Consider the following 22083-nt stretch of genomic DNA (forward strand, 5'->3'; position numbering starts at 1 on the left):
TGATGTACTTAGTCACACACAGGACTGGGGGAAGGGCACACTGGTCAGAGAAGAGTGGGGTACAGTCATAATTGGGAAGGACAGACCCCAATCTTCCCAATGCCTTGTCCCCCTTGAGTGTCCTTTAAAATTTCCATTTCAAGACTTTCATTTTGTACGGATGAGGAAGAATTTCTGCTCTACCTTCCCAGGACTTGATAAGTAAGTTTAAACCGGCATGGAAAGATTGGGGGTGGGGGAGAGAAGAGGAAGGTATGCAAATTTGTCACACACAGGAGGGCAGTGTTTGACAAGGAGGAGGGGACCAATGGCAAAGTAAGATCTAGATGTATATGTGGCTTCTCTACAGGAGGGTAGGGTCAGGGAGCAGCCAGAGCAACAAGGGAAGATGAAATGATGTGGAGAAAAGATGAAGGGGCTCCTAGAATAGGTGACAGCCTGTGACCGAGCCTGTAGCACTGTATGGACCTCCAGTCTCCTCTCAAGTGTAAAAGTCTTTCCTGGCAAAGAGACTCAAGGAGAAGAGTCCCATCACTAAAGCGTTTTCTAGAGTGCCTGTCTTAAGGCAGGTAAGCATGGCCCACAGAAAGTCCCCCCACACCCCACACCTTAACCATTCCCCAAGTCCTTCAGTTTGAAGTCATCAGAATACCAAAGGAGATCTTTTTTAAAAATATGTATTTATGTATGTGTTTGCTACATATGGGTGTTTTGTCTGCATGTCCGGCTACACGTCAGAAGAAGGCATTGGATCCCATGGAACTATAGTTACAGATGGTTGTGAAATTCCGTGTAGACACTGGGAATTGAACTCAAGACCTCTGGAAGAGAACTAGTGCTCTTAACCACTGGGCCATCTCTCCAGTCACCAAAGTGAAGTCTTTAGGGGTGGCAGACTTGGCACTACTCTTCAAGTCCCCATGATGATTTAAAATCTAATGTTCTGTCCTTCTAAGCCCTAGAATATGCTTAGGAGGGGACAGGAACTATAAGGAGAGACAGAGGGACCACAATTTTTCTGAAAGTAGTTCCATGTTAGCTCCTCAGAGCCATACATACTGTGGGTAGCAATGCAAGAGGAGGCCCCAAGCTCCCAAATACATTCCGTGTCCTTCTGAAGGCCCTCTACATTTCCCTTCTAGGTGCCAGCACTCCCTGAGAAGAAGAATCAACTTCATATCCACTGCCTGCTTGCTTTCCAGTGTGCAAGGGGACAGGGTCACACTGCTCTCTAGTCTCCCAGCAGCTCACCCACGTGTCTTCGGCCAAATGGACCCCAGAGCCATTTCAAAGTGAGTCATGGGGGGCTGGAGAGATGGCTCAGAGGTTAAGAGCACGGACTGCTCTTCCAGAGGTCCTGAGTTCAATTCCCAGCAACCACATGGTGGCTCACAACCTTCTGTACTGAGATCTTGTGCCTTCTTCTGGCTTGCAGGCATACATGGAGGCTGAACACTGTGTTCATAATAAATAAATCTTTAAAAAACAAAAACAAAGTGAGTCATGATCTCAGGCTCTTAGAGGCAACTTCAGGGCAGGGTGCAGGAAGTGTTGGAGGTGGAAGAGTGGGTGATGGTGTGGGAGAAGGGAACAAGCTGTTCTCCACCGGGCGTTTGGTCTGAAGGCCTGCACCCTGCCAAATCTAGCGTTGGCAGAAAGCAAAAGCAGAGAGGAAGAGCAAGGCCAGGCCCACGTGTGGTAACTCTCAGCGGCCCAAAGTCAGGCAGGCATGGGGCTTGACATGCTCCTGCTACACACAATGTGTGCACATGTGTGTGTACAAGCGTGAACACAAAAGGGTGTGTGTTAGTTGGCCTGGGTGAGCACCGGCGACCTTAGCAGGGGTGTTAAGGTCAATGGGGCTGGAAGCTTCGGAGCCAGAGGCCCCACTCCCTCCCTTCCCCATCCCAGGCACTGCCTCTCTCAGCAAACAGAGAGGAGGAGAGGCTGAAGGAGGGGCTTCACCTTCTTGGAGTACCCAGTTCATCAGGCCAGCAGCCCTCCTCACCCCAATACAACCTTCACCTTCTGTCTGCCAAACAGGGCAGAGGGCTTTGCGCGCTACTCCTTTGTCTCAGGCACTCAAGTCCCAAGACTCTCTCCTCAAAATAACCTTTCTGGTTATAAGGAGAGTCAGCAGTGATGTGTATAAAGGCAGGGCCTCCACAGGGCACGCTGCTTCCAGGTGGTCAAGGAGGTAGACAGGAGAGAGGAAGACTGAGAAAGAACGGAACTCCTGAACCTTGAACTTCTGGTCTTCCTGCCTCTACCTCCTAAATGCTGGGATTATAGACAAGCCGCATTATGCTGGGTCTATGCAGTGCTGGAATAGAACTCAGGGCTTTGCGAACGTTAGGCAAGGGCTCTTCCAACTGAGTTACAACCCCAGTCCATCTTCTACACAAATGACCGCAATTCTCTAACATCAGCTGCCCATGGCGCCCTCTGATTGGTTTAATAAAGAGCTGAACGGCCAATAGCTAGAGAGAGGAGAGGAGAGGAGAGGAGAGGAGAGGAGAGGAGAGGAGAGGAGAGGAGAGGAGAGGAGAGGAGAAAGTGGGACTTCCAGGCAAAGATAGGAATTGAGGGAACAATCTGAGAGGCCGGGAATTCATCAGCGCGATTTGGATGAAGTGAAGCGTCAGTATGGAGGAGAGGTAAAGAGCCATGTGGAAGAACATAGGTTAATATAAACGTGTTAATTTAGATTATAAGGGTTACTTGGGAACAAGCCTAAGCTAAGGCCAAGCTTTCATACTTAATAATAAGTCTTCATGTCATCATTAGGGGGCTGGCAGTTCAAAGAAAGACCAGCTGCAATCAAGAGTTCAAGGTCAACCTCAGCTACCTAGCCAGTTTGAGACTAGCCTAGGAAACAAAAGACTGTCTCAAAAACAAGCAAAAAATTTGACAATTTACTCAGTGACACCTGATAGTGTCTCAAAAAAATTAAAAAATGATAATTCATTCTAATAACTTCTAGAAGTAACTGAAAGTTATGTTCTTACAATTACTGTTGTATTAAAAAATATGACAAGAGGGGGCTGGAGAGATGGCAATGGTTAAGAGCCCTGGCTGCTCTTCTGAAGAACCTCGGTTCAATTCCCAGCACCCACACGGCAGCTCACAGCAGGCTGCATGTCCAAGATCTGACACCCTCACACAGACATACATGCAGGCAAAACACCAATGCACAGAAAGTAAAAATATGTTTTTCATACAGCAAGAAGGTTCTTGGGGCTTTGTTTAGTTATTTTGTTACAGTGCTGAGCTGGAGCCCAGTGTCTTCAACATGTTAGGAAGTGCCATGCCTCTGAGTCTGTCCCCAGCTCCTAATTTTTAATTTCTTCTTTTCTTTTTTTTGGGGGGGGAGCATTTGAGACACAGTTTCTCTGTATAACCCTGGCTATCCCAGAACTCGCTCTGTAGACCAGGCTGACCTGGAACTCACAGAGATCTGCCTACCTCTGCCTCCCGTGTTAGGATTAAAGGCATGTGTCATCGCCATCTGGCTAAGTTTTAAATATTTTAAAAATATTTTTAAAAACTTATTTTTGCTGGGGGGTGGACAGAAGGATATAGAATGCCCTAGAATTGGAGTTACAAGGAGTCCTCAGCCGTCTGGAATAGGTGCTGGGAAACAAACTTGGCAACAGTAAGCAATCTTAACCGCTGAGCCACCTCTCCAGCTACACTCCCCCCAATTCCTTTCTTTATGTTTTTGTTTGGAGATAGGGACTTACTCTTTAGCCCATTCTGGACACTAACTTTTATTATAATATATTACTCAGGATAGACATGATGACATATGCCTACAACACCAGCCCTGGGAGGCAGAGGCAGAAGTCACTTGAGTTGGAAGCCATCCCAGGCTGCATAGCCAAAGGTTGTATAAAATAAATAAAATTATGGGGCTGGAGAGATGGCTCAGAGGTTAAGAGCACTGACTGCTCTTCCAGAGGTCCTGAGTTCAATTCCCAGCAACCACATGGTGGCTCACAGCCATCTGTAATAAGATCTGGTGCCCTCTACTGGCCTGCAAGCATACAGACAGACAGAACATTGTATACATAATAAATAAATCTTTAAAAAAATAAATAAATAAAATTATATATGAGATTCTAGAATTGCCAAAGGAAAGAGGCACACAGGTCAGCATCTCAAACAGAGAAGACCAAAGCAGATGCTCCTCCCTGTGGAATGCACACCCACCCACCGGCATCACTCTGCTCACCAACAGGAGCTCCTGCCGGTTTCCAGGCCCATAGCTTTCAGCTGGGCATGACCGATGACCACTGGCCACGGGTCAATCTACAACACCCTTCCTGCCCTCCCTGGAGGTTAGGGTGTAGTTGGATACAGATTGAGGGTGACAATTCTAACCTTTTGGTCACATTCTTGGTCTTTAGATGTTTCAGTGAACAGACTGAAGAATACTTGGTGAGTCTGGTCTTTGGACGGATAAGGTAACGTCAGAGAAACATTTCTAAGTGTTTAGGAGAGAGAGAGGACTGAGAGTAGACACAGGGTGTGCTGGGGAGGTCAGAGGCACCTCAGGGCTTCAGCTTTAATTCCCTTAGTTCATCTTGTCACACTGTCAAGCTTTACTGAGCCTTGATATCATCAATTCTGACCTTATAAATCCACCCATCCACATTTCTGTCCCCAGGATCCCTTTTCCCTATAAGAACTGACTAATCTGGGCTGTTCTTTGTCTTTGTCCCTCCTTTTTTTGGCACAGAGCTACAAAATACCTGGGATTTCCCAGTTGATGGGTATACTCTTTATTGTTCGTGGGAACCCACTCCCACCTGAATTTGTGCTAACAAGAAGGAAGAGATCAGAAAGCCACCAGCATGTTCAGTGCCCAGAGGAACCTGGTCTCAAATTCTTCAACCATCCGTCTCTAAAGTTTATCTAAATTAAGTTCTTGACAGTCACATGTTTCATTCCAGGTCTCCTCAAAGGAAGAGATCTTCCAGTCTCTGCACCTGTGCCAGGGTCCCCGTGACTCAAGTCTGCCTTCCTCCAGCTCTCTATGGTATCCTCCGGTCAAATGCCTTGCCCCCTTCTAGTAACCTTCACTAACAGGGTCCGGTGGCACAGGTCTATAATTACAGCTATTCCAGAAACTGAAGCAGGAGGATCACATGTTTAAAGCCAGGCTGGGAAATTTTGTGACATCCTGTCTCAAAAACTAAACTAAACTAAAACAGTAAAAAGAGAGTCGGTCAGAGGGGAGAGGTCAGCAAGGTGACTCAGGCAATAAAGGCACACGCTGCCAGGTCTGAGGACCTGAATTCAATCCCTGGAACCCACATGGTGGAAGGAGAGAACCACTCCTGCAAGGTGTCTTCTCATTTTCAAATAAGTACCATGGCATGTGTATGTGCACATGTGTGCACACATACACACATAACTAATTAATTAAACATAATTTTAAAAAACATATCACATTGCACCCCCAGCCTTATGGGTAGGTGGTGGTCTGCGGATACAACCCAGCAGTAGGGGGTTTGCTTAGCATGAGTGAAACCCTGTGCGCAATCCCCAGTACAGCCAAAACAAAAGGAAGTCTTACCTGATTACCCCAACGTCCTAAATTCTGAAAGCCCTTTGAACCAGTCCCTTACTGCATCATAGGGACTATGAAACAACCGTATTACCATACACACATTTTAAAAGTTTTTAAAAGACTTTATATGTATGAATGCTTTGTTTTCATGTGTTTGTGCACCACAAGCATGCCTAGTGTCCACAGAGGCCAGAAGAAGGCACTGGATCCCTTAGAACTGGAGTTGCAGACAGTTGTGAGCCATTTGATGTGGATATTGGGAATGGAACCCCAATCCTCTGCAAAACCTGCAAGTGCTCTTAACCACTAAGCCATCTCTCCAGCCCACTATAAACGTTTTTATTGCCTAGTTTGTTGCTAAGCACTCCATCCCTGTGGGCCATACTCCAAACAACCAGCACTGATTTGTGAGACATTCGTGGGCTCTACCCCCTTTTTCAGTACCCCCGTCCTTTGCCCGTTAAGAACTCGGGGCTTCCCCTCACAGAGTCTGGGTTTTTCTGACTAGAATGTAGCCATCCGCCCTGACTGTGAGTTCCTCTGGGACAAGTGTCTATTTTCCAATCCTTGGAGCAGTCCGGCACGTCATACAGGCCCACCGCGTGAGCAGAACAAACCCCGTTCTTCCTAGAGAATACCGCCTTTCTCATATTTAGGCAAAATAAAATAGTAGTGGCGGGTGATGGTGATGCACACCTTTATTCCCAGCACTTGGGAAGCAGAGGCAGGTGGATCTCTGTGAGTTGGAGGTCAGTCTGGTCTACACAGCAAGTTTTAGGACAGCCAAGGCTACACAAAGAAACCCTCTTGTGCGTGTGGGGGGGGGGGTGGATAGTAGTGATAAGGTTATGTTTCTACTGGGAACAATGAAAATGAACTTGAGAGCGGGGTACGACTAAGACAAGGTCAAGGCGAGCCTTCTCCGGCAGGACACTAAGCCTCCTGCCCATTTTGTAAAGACTGCTCTTGGCAGATGCTCCAACAGGCAGGTGGATTGACAGGATGAAGAATCTGACCCGCGTGAACGGAGCAGGCAGCTGGCAGCATTAAGCAGCGAGCCAGCCTCTGGGGACAGGTACAGCTGAAAGAGATGTCTGGAAGCTGTGTGAGAAAGCTCTCCCGCGCGTGGCTTCCAGCCCATGACAGCCCCGGAGCAGTATCGAAGTCCTGGCGAGCATAGAGTCGCCGGTGTGCGCTGATCGCATCGTAGAGGCCCGGGCTGAGTAGGAGCAGCCTGCTCAGCCACTTGCTGTCCTAGAAGACTTGGCCCACCGGCCTTTGCGGGACTCTCTGAAAGTCCTCAGTGGGCAACCCAAAGGTGGCAGTGAGAGGCACACCCTGAAAAGGAGGCTTCCTTTTCCCTCCCTTCATGGTAAGAGACTGCTCAGGAGAGAAGGAACCAGACATGAAGGGACATGGTGACAAAGTTTCCCGGTAGCTCAGAAGCTGTCCTGCATCTGAGGCAGAGGCTTGATTGACTCTAGCACCGCTGGGGCTTGACAGTGCTACAGCCTATCTGCGCCACACTCCTGTTGCGCATGCTCCCTAGCATCAGAGGTGGGGCGGGGCACGGGGGGGGGCACACAGTTTGGGAGAGGAGGGAATGGAAAAGGCTTGCTCCCAAGAAATAGTTAATTGTCTCCCCTTCCCCCAGGCCCCCTGCACCTGCAGGCTGCGGTGTGTGGTTTCCCACAGCTGCAGCTGGCTCGCAGCAGCCCCCTCCCTCCAAGGGAACCCGAGAGGCCCCAGAGTCTGAGGCGCCTGCAAGGGGCTCTTCACCCTCCATTCAGCGGCTAAGGATGGTATGGGGCGTTCTTAGAGCTCTCTAGAGCTGCCACAGGGAGTGTTCTGGTTGTGTCACCGATTTGGGGTTCCTGCTTGGGTGCCAAAGGCAGAGAGATTCTGTTTTGGAAGGTGGAGGTTTCTTGGGAAGGGACAATAGTTGTAACTCTTCTCCTCGAGGCCCCTCAGCCCCTAGTGGGCCCTGCTCTGCTGACTGGCCTCATCCTGGTCCCCTGAGGTGGGACGTGGAGCTCCAGAAGGGAGGGTGAGTGTGCAGGGGGTGGGACAGCTGGTCACAATAGCCTTGAACCTGCAGAGCTGGAGCACTGACAAGGCCTGTTCTCTAGCCCGAAAAAAAGATCAGCCTGCCATAGGGTCCTCGCTAAGGACCCAGTTTCCCCTCTGAACCAGATCCAGGGATGTAGGGATATCCTGAAACAGGTTGAGGAAACACGTACTGGGAACTTCCGTGCTGAGACATCTCCCTGCACCAAGCACTAACTGAACCTGAAACTCTGCCTAATGGCCAAACTCCTACCTCTGGCCTGCAAAATATGCACTCAGACTCCAGGAGTTAGCTGCCTGAGGACCCCTGGGGTACCCGTTCCAGCGCACAACCAAGGAATACTCACTTAGAGGACATGGAGGGATCAGATGGTAGGAATGTGACAGGCCTGAACTGTGACAGGGCTCTGGCTTCGTTTGCAGCACTCCCCAGGCCGACTGCTACCACTGAGCACTTCCCCTGCCAGACCCTATGGCCTCAAACCCAGAGTTACATTGTCTCCAGTTGCAGAGACCATTTGGCAAAGGAGGCTCGAGAGGAGACACCCTAGGTCAGATGTAGGAAGGAGCGTAAGAGAGGCCAGCAGAAACTACAATTCAGGACTAGGCCAGCTGCAAGGTGACAGCAAGGGCCTGGGAGAGGCAAGGGTGCATACACAGGGCAAGCTTTGGCCTTGTCTTCCACTTAATATCACCTTCCTGGCAGGGTATAACCATGTCCGGCGCCAGAACAGAGCCGCTGTCAGGAGAGCACTGTGTGCTCCGGAACACGCCTGGCCCATTTACAGCAGCGCAGCATAGCACACCAAGGGGTCAAAGCTCTCGCCAAAGAGTGACCACGGAGTTCTGATTCTCTCCAGGTGTGCAGAGCCAAAGCCACGTGAAAGAGGGAGGGACCAGAAAGATGACTCAGTAGCAAGGAGCACTGGCTGCTCTTCTAGACGACCTGGATTCCATTCGCAGCACCCGCATGATCACTTACAACGCTCTCTAACTCCAGTTCCAGGGGGAGTTTGACACCCTCTTCTGGCCTCCATAGGTGCTGCATGCACACAGTACCCGTACACACAGATGTGTGTACACACACACACAAACAAATGCACATTTTGAAAATAAATAACTAAAGGCTCTGGAGAAGCAGATGCCGTGACGAGGAGACTTTGGCCACAGCGGATTACATGGGCTTCATGGTCATTTTAACTCTGTAACCAGTATTTGCTCATTCTGATCCTGGGAACTTTGCTGCCAAGAAAAACACAGAAAGCCTGCTTTGGGAGAGCTACTGGCCAGACCTACAGTGTACTTTCTGGCCCTCCCAAATGGCCTTTCTCTTTTCCTCCTTGCTCAGAGACACCCGTTTTGCCCTATCATATCAGCATAGCCCCTTTGCCAAGGTGCACAGGCTCCATTGCTAAATTAGGAAATGTTTCTGCTTGTTCGTTAATTCATATCTCATTCAACAGCATTAACTGAGTGGCTTCTGCGGGTTATTTGCGGTGCTGGTGTTGGGAACACTCTGAAGAAAACAAAACAAAACCAGGCGCATGTCTTTGGAGAGCTCACAGGCCACACTCGGTGTCATAGTCAATGCTGGAGGTGGGTTACACTCTGTACCAGCCATGACTGCTGAATGCTTTCAGTTTCTAGAAAGATTCTAAGGACTCACACAACTATAAATTTCATAAATAGGATGGTGAGTTTTTTTTTAAATTTGGTTTGCTTTCTGTAATGATCACCTAAAACGAGGAAAAATTCAAGAAAGCAATTCTCTTTCTGCTTTCTTCCTGTGTTCTCCTCTTTGCTATAAAGCGGCTTCACAGACCAGGAGACACCTCTGTGAGTAAATGGACTTGCTATGCAAGGGTGAGGACCTGAGTTCTAATCCTAAGAATACAGAGAGAACTGGACATGGGAGGATTTATCTGTAATCCCTCGGCTCTTCTGGCAGGAGTGGGCAGAGAGAGGAGAGCCCTGGAAACTTGCAGGCCAGCAAAAACAAGGAAGACAACATTTGACAGGAAGGAGGAAGGATAAGGCCTAATGACCCAGTCAGCCTGGGATACATGGAACTCTGTACTAAAAAGAGCAACAATAATACATACATACAAAAAGTAGAGAATGAATATAAAGTATAACAAGGTGGGTTTTCACCAGGCCTGGGGGAAAGCTGTGACAAGTATCTCACTGTGTCGTTCTGGGATAGCTCATCGTACTGCTTTTGTTTTGTCTCTTTGAAACAGGATCTCACTGTGTAGTTCTGGGATAACCTGGAACATGCTATATGGACCACGCTGGCCTCAACTTCACGGAGATCTGACTGACTGCCTCTCCCTCCTAGAGTTCTGAAATTAAAGGTGTGTGCCACCATACCCATTCTGGTACGGTTTATGTCTTACTAGGTAGCCCAGCCCGACCTCTAACTCACCATCCTCCTGCCTTGACCTACTGAGTGCTAGAATAAAACCCATCCCTCTTGCCACCGGGCACACACCATCATGCTGGACTTGCGGATTTGGATTCTATTTAGGAATAAAAGGGAAAAGAAATGGTCACAAAGATTACATATTACATGTACCAGGCTTTTTCTTTTGGGTCACCAACCAGTTCCCAAATCACAACATGAAGACAACTTATTAGTTATGAATGCTCAGCTTAGCTTAAGCTCACTTCTGGTTAGCTCCTTTAACTTAAACTGTTTCTCTTTATCTACCTTTTGTCTTGGGACTGTTTACCTTTCTTCCTTCTGTGTATCTACTTTCACTGCTTCTTGTGTTTGGCTGGCTGGTGGCTGCCTGGCTTCTTGTCAAGCAATGTCTCCCTCTTTCTTGTTTTCTTCCTTCTCACTCTCCTATTCATTCTCTCTGCCCCACGATGCCACCTATCCCTCTCCTGCCTAGTTATTGGCCAGTCAGCTCCTTATTAGACCAACCAGGTACCTTAGGCAGGCAAGGTGAAACAGATACAACACATCTTTACATGATTAATCACGCATCCTTACATCATTAAACAAATGCAGTATAAATACATGCAACACACCTTTACACGGCTAAAGTAATATTCTGCAGCATAAACAAATGCAACACATCTTTGCCCAGTTAAAATGATATTCCACAACAATTACATGATTCCGTTTACATGAAGCAACCAAAATAGAACAATCTACAGAGGAAGAAGGCAGTAGATTAGTGGTTGCCCGGAGCTGGAGGCTGGAAGGAAACAGGGAGAGAACATTAATGGATACTGGGTTTCTTTGCGGGGAGGGATGATGGAGATGTTCTAAAACCAATTGTGGTGATGTTTGCACAACCCTACGAATAGACCAAAAAGCCATTGAATTGTACACTTTAAAGGAGTGAATTACATGGTGTGTGAATTATATCTCAATAAAGCTGTTATTTTAAGAAGGATCATGGGCCATTAAGAGAGTTGCTGTAGTCATTCAGGCCACTGTGGGAGAATAAACTATAGAGGCAGCGGAGAGGAGAGGGAGAGGCAGGAAGACAGTTGGGAGGCTATGGCATGGGGCCAGGCACAGCTTCATGGAGACTTGGCTGGGACTGGCCACTCTGTGATGGGAATTAATGGGGAGGTCAGGCTGTGTATTTTGAAGTCAGACTTTGGTAAGGAACTAGTGTAAGGGGTTGGGGGGAAGGAGAACTGCGAGGACAAAGAGTTGGGTGAGGGGAGGGACAGGGGATCACAGCTCTGCTTTTGACACGCCAAGCCTCCAAGATGTTTACTAGGCAAAGGAGATGTCAGGGAAAGGGTCTCCAGCGTGCTGATGGGCACTGCTGAGGGGTGAACACGCAGCTATTTATTTAATTACCCGAATAATGCTATAGAGCAAAGGTCAAGTTATCCCCATCCATGCTGGACACGTGGGCATAGACACATGTCCTTGAACTGGGCTGGGGAGATGGTTCAGTACCCACATCAGGTAACTTACAGCTGCCTGAAGTCCCAGTTCCAGAGGATCTGATGCCCTCTTCTGGCCTGTCTAGGCACCTGTATCACATGGTGTGTATATTCATGCAAGTGCACACACAGACACATAAACAAAAGAAAAACTAAACCATAAAATCTTACTTAGAAATTAATAAATGTCCCCGGCCTCACTTCTTGTTCCAGCCTCTACTGCAATAACCAGTTTTGCATAGGTCTTGGCAAGTGTCACGTAAAGGCACCCTGACCGGACGTTTATGATGCTTCTTGTCTCTTGACCCAGTACAGGGGCAGTTATTACATGTGCTTAGCATTGTCATATGGCCCACGTAGAATCAGAAGAATAAGGGCCAATAAAATGGTCCAGAGGGTAACGGTGGTTGCCACATAAGCCTAGTGAGTTGCTTCATCTCTAAGACTCATACAAAGGCAGGAGGAGCCGGGTTTGCTGATACATGCCTTTAATCCCAGTACTCAGGAGACAGAGGCAAGTGGATCTCTCAGTTAGAGACCAACCAGGTCTACAGAGTTCCAGGACAGCCAGAGCTAATTTCCAGAGAAATCTGGTTTTCACACAAAACAAAAGGCAGAAGGAAAGAATGAACTCCATGAAGTTATCCGCTGACCTCCACATAGGCATCGTGACACATGGTCCCCACATACATCATTCATGCACACACACACACACACGCACGTGCATGCGCGTGCACACACAGAATACAGAACAGTTCATTCTATGAGGTACTGCATGGAAGCTTCGGGACTCTCTGGCAAATTCTGAAATACTTTCCTAAATCTCAGAAGGATCAAGGAACAGCCACCAATGGAGGTAACATATTTTTTTTCTTTTTCTTTTCTTTCTTTTTTGTTGTTATTTTGTTTGTTTGTTTTGGGGTTTCTCTGTAGTTTTGGGGCCTGTCCTGGAACTCGCTCTGTAGATCATGTTGGTCTTGAACTCACAGAAATCTGCTTGTCTCTATTGGGATTAAAGGTGTGCACCACCACTGCCCAGTGGTGACTCATTTCTTAACGTACCTTGCAGCAGTACCCCAATGTCCCTATTTCTCTCTTCCTCCCCATCACTCCTGTTATCTGGAATCACATCCCAAAGTCAGCTACTAATTCTCCGAAGTCTGTATCTCAAAGCTGCTGAAGGGAGAATCTAGGGACACTGCCTTCTAACTGAGGCATTAACTTCCTAATGAGTCCATTAACAACAGTGTAGCTACACAGCTCATCAGAGCAGAGTGGGGTTCCCACAGGCCAGGCATGCCAGCCCATTGGTTTGCTTGTTTGTTTGTTTTTTGAGACAGGGTTTCTCTGTGTGGCCTTGGCTTTCCTGGAACTCACTACGTAGACAAGGCTGGCCTCGAACTCACAGAGTTCTAGGCCTCGAACTCCTGAGTGCTAGGTTTAAAGGCGAGTACCACCTCCATCTATCTTTAAAGCCCACTGTTTTATTGTCTACTTTCTCCCCTGTTGCTTGCAAAGATTCCAATCTCTGAATTCTGTTTAAGGGTAGAGGCCTAGGTAGATCTAACCAGGGATAAGAAAAAAATAAATCTTATTTATTTTCTAACTCAGAAAGAAGTTTCCCAAGCCATGCTCATATTTAGAGGTCAAGAAGAGGGAGAGCCAGGGAAGGAGGAGGAAAAAGATCTGCCACAGAGAAAGAAAAGTCGGCCAGTGTGGTGTTCTGACCGCCACGTGAAGACACAGAAGACACTCGCTTGCAGTGCTAGCGAGACACTGATGAGAGATGAACAAGAGATGGACCTCTGAGTGTGCCCGCAAGGAAGTCACTGATGACTCGGACAATCTCAGTGCACAGAAGAAAGGCGGTGGGGGGGGCGGGGGGGCAGGGAGGGGGCAGCCAGCACAGATGCAAGGGGATGTGAGGAAAGCAGAGGGAGCAGGCAGGACAGAAGCTGGGGACAGAGTCTAAGAAGTGTTTGTTTGTAAGATGAGAGTTACATTACTCTGTCCAGAAGGAAATGATCAGCATGGTTGGGGAGGTGGGGTGGGACGCAGGTGGACAGAGTAGGGGGCGGGATGAGTGTTTGTGATGGTTTGAAGAATGATCCTCATAGGCTCATATGTTTGACTATGTGGTCTCCAGTTGGTGGAACTGTTTGGGAAAGATTAGGAGATGTGGTCTTGCTGGAGGAGATTTGCCACTGGAGGTGGGTTTGGGGGCCATTCCCAGTGTCTCCCTATCTGCCTCCTGCTTGCAGATCAGATGTAAGTGCTTGCAGATCAGATGTAAGTGCTTGCAGATCAGATGTAAGTGCTCAGTTCTTTCTACCGTCATGCCTCTGTCCTGCTGTGACAGACTCGAGCCCCCTGAAAGCAAAAGTACAAATGAAATGCTTCCTTTCGTGAGCTGACTTTGTAAGGGCATCTTCTCACAGCAATAGAAGAGTAACTGAGACAATCTTAGGGGGAAGGATTAAGATGTGACACACAGGGGCTGGGGTTGCTTGGGGATAAGAGAAGAGGCCACACATGGCCACACCCACCCATGCGTTCATTCACCCAATGTGAGAAGGGAAGGCAGTCGCTAGGGCACACATATAGACACCTTATGAGACCTTGGGGGAAGACAACCTCCCTGCTTCTGTTTTCTCTCAAAAGAAGGAAGTTCATGGGCTGGAGAGATGGCTCAGTGATTAAGAGCACTGCCTGCTCTTCCAAAGGTCCTAAGTTCAATTCCCAGCAACCACATGGTGGCTCACAACCATCTGTAATGAAATTGGGGCCCTTATCTGGCCTGCAGGCACACGAGCAGACAGAACACTGTAAACTAAATAAATAAATAAATCTTTAAAAACACACATACACAAGCCAAACCAGCCCTGGATGTGGTGGCACATGCTCGACTCCAGACATGGAGACGTCTACTTGCAGAGTTCCAGGCCAGAGGGAGACCTCATCTCAGAAAAAGTGGAGACTGCCTGAATGCCCTCTCGCCTCCATATTGACACATGCTTGCATTATTGCACACACACTACAAAGGAAAAAGGAAGAAAGAAAGAAATGAGACCCACGGTGCCCAGAGCGACAACTGGGGGTAGCGGAGAAGATGATAATGAAGAAGTCAGTGAAGTGAGGGAGGAGCAAGCTGAGTACTCTGCTGTCATCAAAACCGAAGGGCTTACTAATCAAACTGTCACTGATTCTTTGATAATACTATATAACTTGGAAGAAGTTCAAAGACTTGAATGACATCCCTAGAGTAAAGCACACTGGTCCCCGACTCTGTATTTACTTATTTGGATATACTATTTCTCAGAGACAAAGCCTGAGCCGGGCCTGGTAGTGCACACCTGTGATCTCAACGCTCACCGTGGTGGGAGGGGGGGTCAGGAGTTTATGGTCAGTCTAAGCAACATAATGAGACCTCACAAAGGGGGGGGCAGTCTGTGATCCACAAACAGAGTGAAATCGAGGTTGCGATGTATCAGTCAGTCTAGCAACAAGCCATTATCATTGTCACATAACATGCACTAATTACGAACAAAAAATGCCTAATCATCTCATTAAGAGATCCATTTCTGGGCAGACAAGATTGGCTCAGCAGGGGAAGGTGCTTCCCTGCCAGGTCTGAAGTTCTGTCCCTAGCACCCACGTGGTAGAAGGAGAGAATGACTTCAATACGTTGTTCTCTGACCTACACAAGAGCAAATGCATTGTGGTGCACACACAAAATCACACACACACATGCACGTGCAAAAACAAATATTCTAAACAGAGATCCATTGCCAATAAAACTTTACTTCTTACATGTAATACTTATCAAATTTTACAAACAATGCTGTTCTGATTAAATATTAATTATTACAATAACTGAAATCATAACAATAAAATTTTCTAACATTCAGAGCTTTATTAAATGTGCTAAAGTTTTTGACTGACTCTTAGAAAGTTGAGCTAGGAGAATCAGGAGTTCAAGTCCAACCTCGGGAGCATAGTGAGTTCAATATCACAGAAGTTGCAGAAGATTTGTGTTTCGTTCCTGCCAGACATGTCCAGAAGCTTCCTGACTGGTAGCCCCAGCTGCAGAGGAGCATTGGCTGTCTTCCGGGCTCTAAGGGCACCTGGACTCTCACATGCACATCCCTGCACACACACCCTGCACACATACCCTGCCACATATGCACATAGTTACAAATAAAATAAAACTTCAAGTTTTTAAAAATTAAACTGAAGAAACAAAACACCCAGGAATGGTCATGTATACCTTTAATCCCAGGTCTCAAGAAACAAGAGGTAGGCAGACTTCTGAATTTGAGGCCAGTTTGGTCTACATAGATAGTTTCAGGCTTGCCGGCAATAGTAAGGCCCTGTCTCAAAAAAACCAAACCAGTGTCTTCATTAGGGTTTCGACCTGCTGTGATGACACCATGATTACAGCAACTCATAGGATGGAAAATATTTCACTGAAGCTAGCTTACAGTTTAGTCCATTATCACCATGGCAGGAAACACAGCATCATGCAGGGAGACGTGGTGCTGATGAAGGAGCTGAGCGATCTATACTTGGATGGGCAAGAAGCAGGAAGTAAACTGAGACACACTGAGACCTCAAAGCCCACCCCCAGTGACCTACTTCCTCCAGCAAGGCCTCGCCCACTCCAACAAGGTCACACCTCTTAATAGTGATACTCCCTATGGCTAAGCATTCAAAATCATGAATCTGTGGGGGCCATTCTTATCCAAACCACCACAAACAACAACTAAAACACCCATAAAGCCAAACATTCTTAAAAGGGGACTCCCTAATAGTGGCATATACTTTTCACCCTAGCATTTGGGAAGTAAAGGCAGGTATATCTCTAAATTCAAGGTCAGCCTGGTCTACAGAGTGAGTTCTAGGACAGCCAGGGTACACCGTAGCTCAAGAAGAAGAAGAAGAAGAAGAAGAAGAAGAAGAAGAAGAAGAAGAAGAAGAAGAAGAAGAAGAAGAAGAAGAAGAAGAAGAAGAAGAAGAAGAAGAAGAAGAAGAAGAAGGAACTAAACAAATAAGAGAAGGATTAGTTGGGAGGCTGAAGCAGGAGAATCTTCAGTTTGAGACCAGCCTAGTCTGGGCTATACACTAAGACCTTGTCTCAAAAACATAAATCAACAGAAACTTTAGCTTGTTCCACTATGATTTTTAAATGGATATTGAATGGTTCATGTTAGGTCTCAGAGAAACCTGGGGAAAATGACTAACTGAGATGCCTATTCAACGTCTCAAAGCAGATGCTGGCACCAGGCTCCTCTTAGCCTTCCCAACACCCCTAAACCTCTCCCGCCCTTGAGTTCTGCTCCCCCCACCCCACCCGGCTTCTCTTTCCCTGTCAAACCCAGTCACTTGACTATGCTCTCTCTTGGTTCCTCATTTGGTTCTCTCTTGTTCTCCTCCCACACCCCACTCTCTCTTCTCATGGTCCAGGTTATTCTGCTGGCCATGCTCCGTCTGGACTCTTCCAGAGGTCTCTGGCTGTTCACTCCCTCATACCTACAATAAAAACCTTCTCCTCACCCACACCTAGGTACAGTCATGTCTTCATTTTCGTTCAGTGAAAAACTGCTGTGGGAGAAAAAAAAAGTTGTGCTAGTTAGCCAGCCTTGGCTATTTAGAAGAACTTCACTAGCTCACACCTATCATTGCAGCACTTATGCAGGAGGATGGCCACAAGTGAGTTGGAGGTTAGCCTGGGCTATATAGCGAGTTCCAGGCTAACCTCGGCTATGAAGTGAGACTCTGCCTCGAACAAAACAAACAAACAAATGGAAAATCAGGCCAGGTGGATAGCTCAGAAGGTAAAGGCATCTGCTGTCTGAGTTTGAGCAAAAATAAAAAATAAAAAAAAATAAAGATGCTTTTTTTCTTTTCTTTTTTTCCCCCAGACAGGGTTTGTCTGTGTAGCTCTGGCTGTCTTGGAGCTCACTCTGTAGATAAGGCTGGTCTCGAACTCACAGAGATGTACTTATCCCTGTCTCCCGAGTGCTGGAATTAAAGGCATAGGCCACCACCGCCCGGTAGAGATCCTAAATTATAACTGTAAAATGTCACTAAAACTTCATGACTATTCCGTATAATGAAGACACTGGGAAGAATGATCTTGGTAACTAAACTTGTGATGAAAACATTTAAATGCCAATTTTAAAAGCACAAGACGGTATTTATTAGAGGTTTAAAAAAAAGTTCTTCAAGGGGCTTTGGAGGTAAGTGTGGTTTAAGGGTCGTGGTGTGGTTTAAGGGTTATGGGTGTGGTTTAAGGATCGTGGGTGGGGTTTAAGGGTCTATTCTGCGGCACCTGCACCTCCGACTGGAGCCCCGAGGTGGCTTGGAGGTGCTTCTGCTTCTACCAGGAATCTTTCAAGCCCCTAAAATCCCAACAAAAAGCCCTAAGAGCAGGTCTGCCCTGGGGCTCTGGAGGCCTCCCCTGCACCCCATCCTCTCCCGCCCGCCCGCGCTGGCCGCCACCTCCCGTCCAGTCTGGAGTAAATAAACCACTGGGCAGGGACCCAGACAATGGGCCTTGGCGAGGAGTTAATGGGCTGGGCCTCTCGCGCTAGCCTAGCCGAGTGTGACCGGAGCTGGCAGGGGGCCTGGCCTGGCGCCAGCATCGATTACGACTAGACGGAGCCAGGGCAGACTTGGCACGGACAGGCCCCACAGCTGGCAGATTCAGTCACCCTCACCGAGAGGGCACGAGGCCTACCCTGGGCGCCCGCTGTCACCCGCTGGCTGAGCTCCTGCCGCCACTATCACTGCAGGTGGGGGGGAACTGGAAATTGCCAGTTATCTTACACACACACACACACACACACACACACACACGGTCCTGATTTGTGATCCTTCCCAGGTCTGTTCTTGATCGGGCCCCTCCTGTCACAGGCTGTTTGGGGCCGCACAGACTAGGGGAACTGAAGGTTTGGTGTAGGCAATAGGCAGTGTTCTCCTGCTGTGAGGACAGAGCTTGGCTGGAGGCTGTCAAGCTGGACAGATTTCTTTTCCCGCCCCTGCCCCCCGAAATCCTGCTGGACACGATACTCCACCTCAGCAATCCCACCCTGGGAAGACAACGGGAGGAGCAGGGAGCTGGGTTCTATGAAGCTGTCTAAAGCATAGCGTGGGCATATGGGGGAATAGGCATCTTGACCTAGGACATGATGTCAGCTCTCAGCCTCCTTGCAGCCAATCAGGAGCAGTCAACTCTCCGTTAATGTTCGCGCCTCCATTGGAAGTTGGCTTCTCTTTCTGAGATCGGCAGTCTCGGAGTTTGAGCGCAGGTGTTACTGTGTGGTGCTCCCTCTGGCTCCAGTACCTCTTCACCCTCAGTTTCCCCCACCTTCGTTAGCTTCCGCCCCAGCCCCGGCAGCAGCCTGCCTCTGCCGCCAAAGCAATTAGGGGCCTTTCCAGCCTCGGCTACTGGACATGTGCCACCCCTTAAGAGTGTCTTCGGGGCACGGTTCGCTCTTTTGCCTCTTGTTCCTCTCTTAGTTCTCTTGCTTCTTTTGCTTCCCTTTTTCCTCCTGTCTCTTTTCCCTCTTCTATCTGTCTGCGTCTCTCATGTCCTGGCTGGCTCCGAGCAGACCTTCCACTCTTTCCTCTCTCTCTCTCTCCCCCTCCCCCAGTGAACCGCTTTGCATGAACTCTTGCCTGCCGCATACCTTGGCAGGGCTGGAAAGGTACCCACTTTTCTTTTCTTTTTTTATCCTTTCAACCTTTCGCTTCAGGCTCTGGACCAGATCCTCCCCTTCTGTGAGCTCCGATTTCCAGAGGCAGATTGAAGCACATTGACCGACAGCCAAAGGGAGAGTTGGACTTGGGGTGGGTGGGCAGGAAGATGTTTGAGCCACCAAATCACCCTGGGGTGACTGTCTCCAAACAGTAAATAAGACAGTGGCAAATAAAACTAGGAATGGGAAGTGTCCATACATTTGGGCAGGTGGGAGGGAAGGATTTTATTTATTTCTGCGAGTGTTTGTGCTGTGTGTAGACCTGTTAGTGTGGACACATGTGCACTTGTGAAGGCCAAAGGTAAGCATTGGGTGTCCTTCTTTGCTAATTCTCCACTTAAGCTTATTTTTTAAATTATTTTATTATTATTTATTTATTTTTGCTTTTTCGATTCAGGGTTTCTCTGTGTAATAGTCCTAGCTATCCTGGAACTAGTCTTGGAGACCAGGCTGGCCTCGAACTCACAGAGATCTGCCTACCTCTGCCTCCCGAGTGCTGAAATTAAAAGTGTGTACCACCACCACCCAGCCCTAAAAAATTATTATTTATTTTATGTGTGTGCCTTCAGAGTCAGAAGAGAGCATCAGACCCCTGGAACTTGAGCCACAGGTGGTTATAAACCTCCTGATCTAGGTGCTTGGGACTGCATGGATTCCCTCAGAGACCAGAAGAGGCTTTGGATGCCCCTGGAGCTGGAGTTATAGGTGGTTGTGACCCCCCCCCCCGACATGGGTGTTGGAGCTGAACCCGGGTCCTCTGGAAGAGCAGCAAGTTCTTGTAACCACTGAGCCATCTCTCCAGCCCCAACACTTACTTTTTAGTGTCCGTGAAGGACCTACAAAAATTACCGAGGTCGTTTAGGAACATAAAATGTGCTACGCACAACTTGGCTCATAAAATTGTCACCTTTGTTATATGGTTTCAGAGATGTGAAGTCCTGTCTGAAAGTTTAAAAATGTGTTGTTAATAGAGTCTATTTGTCTCCAGTGTGTTGGGCACCAAGGGACTCCTCAGGGAATCCCTCCCATCCCCCTTCCCATTTGGTCCAGGTTCATCCCTCCCTTGTCCCCTGCTCTCTGCCCTTCTCTCCGCTTAACCTCACATGCCCTCCTAAAGCAGCCAATGGCACAGGGCCTAATGCTCAGAAGGATTTAATCAACAGCTTAAACGCATCTTTAGGGTCTGTTTGTTTGTTTTGTTGTTGTTTTAACAGGGAACCTGCACTTCCTTTGGCTGTAGGTCCCACAGGACAGGTCTCACCTCACAGCCCTGCCTGAGGCCATTGCTGATCTCCAATCTTCAGGACCATGGCTAGGCCTCATCGTTGCTCTCCTGCTAGGACCCAGGCTGCCCTGGCCCTCATGTAGCTCCTGCCAGCCTCCCTGGGGACCGACCCTGTTGGTGACAGCTTCTTACATCCCCTGGTTCTGCCGATGCTGGGGACTCCACTACAGGGCAGCCTTCTCCGGTGTGGCTGTAAGGTGATGCGGAGGTTTACTTCTCGCTCCTCACCCTTAGTCAGGGTGGGGCCTTCAAAGGAGCTCCTTCATCCTGGCTGCTCCTTCACATCCTGCCGGAGCCTCGTGGTGTTTGTGCAACTTTCCTGTCAGCTCGTGGGAGAAGTTCAAACAGTCTCGGCCTTCCTCTCGAGCTTCCTCTGCAGACAGGCAGCTTTCCCTGCTGGTCCCCTGCCCTGGTCTCTCGAGGAAACTACCTTTTCCTCCCCCCCCCGGCCCCCCCTGCTCCCCCTAGCAGCCCTCCCTCCGTACCCCCCCCGCCCCCCTAGCAGGTCATGGGAGTATCCTGAGAGCAGATGGGGCCATCTGAAGCAGGTAAGTGGGAAGGAAATCCACCAGGGCCCCCTGGAAGATGGAGTTCGGGGGAGGGAGAGCGCCTCTGGTCACTAACCTCACAGCTGCCACAGTCGCCAGACTTAGGGAAAGTTCATGGATTGTTCAAGAACTTGGTTCTCCAGACTGTGCTTCCTTGTGGCCCATGACCTGAGAATCTGTCCCACAAGTTGCCTTCTTTTTGAGGAAGTTTAACCACTGGGCCTCTTCACAGGGAAGAGCTTTGGATCCTAGGCCTCTCAGAAAGAGCCTCAGAACTGAGGATATTGGAGTCATTTCTGACTGTCAGTAAAGGCCAGAACTCTGAGATAGGGAAAGTCTGCTTCTCCAAGGCATTAATCGGACTTGTCCATTCTAAGAACCTCCAGAAAACCTACGTGGTGATCAAGGATACATCCTGACTCAGTGAATGCTACTCTACCATCTTGTCCTCCCTGTCTGTTCCTCCTTCACTGAAGAAGACCTGCGGGTAGGACATCCTCCTGGGGCAACTGTTTTCCAGGCCCAGGGAGAAGCAGAGACACCTGACCCCTCCAGAGGTGGGTCTAAATAGATAGGCCTGCCAGGAGACCCGGTGAAGAGTGAGTCCAGAATTGCCGAGGGCAAACTCAGAAGAGCTACACAGATCTAGAAACAATGGAACCGGTTTCTAGAGAAGCCACAGGGGTCAGCCTTGCAGACAAGACTCAGAAAACTCGTGACTTCAGAGAAAGGAGCTCTGGCCTGTGGGGCAGAGGACAAATGAGTTAGCAAAATGATTTCTCATGCCCCAAAGGGGAAGAGAGGGAGCATGGGGAGTTTCCACCATCAAAGATTGGCAGGTGGCTGGGTAGAAGCTGAAGAGGAGACCGCTGCTCGGGGTGGGAACATAACACCACTGGATAGAAGTGATTTGCCTTGTGGCTAACGATGAGA

Source organism: Microtus pennsylvanicus, chromosome 2 (assembly GCF_037038515.1).
Source record: "Microtus pennsylvanicus isolate mMicPen1 chromosome 2, mMicPen1.hap1, whole genome shotgun sequence".
In the NCBI taxonomy this organism is placed as follows: domain Eukaryota; kingdom Metazoa; phylum Chordata; class Mammalia; order Rodentia; family Cricetidae; genus Microtus; species Microtus pennsylvanicus.